Here is a 570-nt window from a genome sequence, read left to right as displayed (position 1 = left end):
AAATCTCTATTTTCTTTTGCTCCAGTTTTCTGAAAACCGGCTCAACTGCACTAAGTCTTATTGCCTTGTACAAAAATCATGTTTTTTGTGAGTTGGTATAAGTGATTACCAAATAAAACCCCATTAAAATATTTATGTCCCCAGAAAATTATCTAGTTAAATTTTCTATTTGGCCCAGCACATATTTATTTACGTATAATAATAATAATAATATAATTAATTTTTTAGGGTGAATCATTTGTTTAGTTTTTTTAGGGGTGAATCATTTGTTTAGTGAATCGTATACTCCTTTCGCCCAGCTCAGTTTTAAAAAACAATTTCGTCCAGCTCATAAAACTTCTCTTCTTTGTAATGGGCCATTGGAGCCCATAAGGCGCACAAATAATTCCCAAGCTGACGGACACGAGCGGGACGGGGAAAAAAGACGGGCAGGAGGGGGACGGGAAAAAAAAGGAACCAGCGACTTCGGCAGCCACCCCCGGCGCCGGCGGGACGACGGCGGCTCCAACGCACCATCGTTCCTGATCTCCACGGTCTCTGCACCTCTACAAGGCATGCGCTCTACCCCCC

General features: G+C 42.3%; 1 protein-coding gene across 1 annotated transcript in view; it reads left to right on the top strand.

The window, feature by feature from the left end:
* Positions 1-409: 409 nt before the first annotated feature.
* The window catches only part of LOC119269682, a 2,862-nt gene continuing 2,701 nt past the window's right edge, over positions 410-570 (top strand). Inside the window, exon 1 of the mRNA XM_037551576.1 lies at positions 410-552. The gene's annotated coding sequence lies outside the window, so the exon portion shown is untranslated. The remainder of the gene's footprint in view (positions 553-570) is intronic.

This window comes from Triticum dicoccoides, chromosome 3A, assembly GCF_002162155.2.
Source record: "Triticum dicoccoides isolate Atlit2015 ecotype Zavitan chromosome 3A, WEW_v2.0, whole genome shotgun sequence".
NCBI classification, from domain to species: domain Eukaryota; kingdom Viridiplantae; phylum Streptophyta; class Magnoliopsida; order Poales; family Poaceae; genus Triticum; species Triticum dicoccoides.
This window is presented reverse-complemented; position numbering and strand designations above follow the sequence as displayed.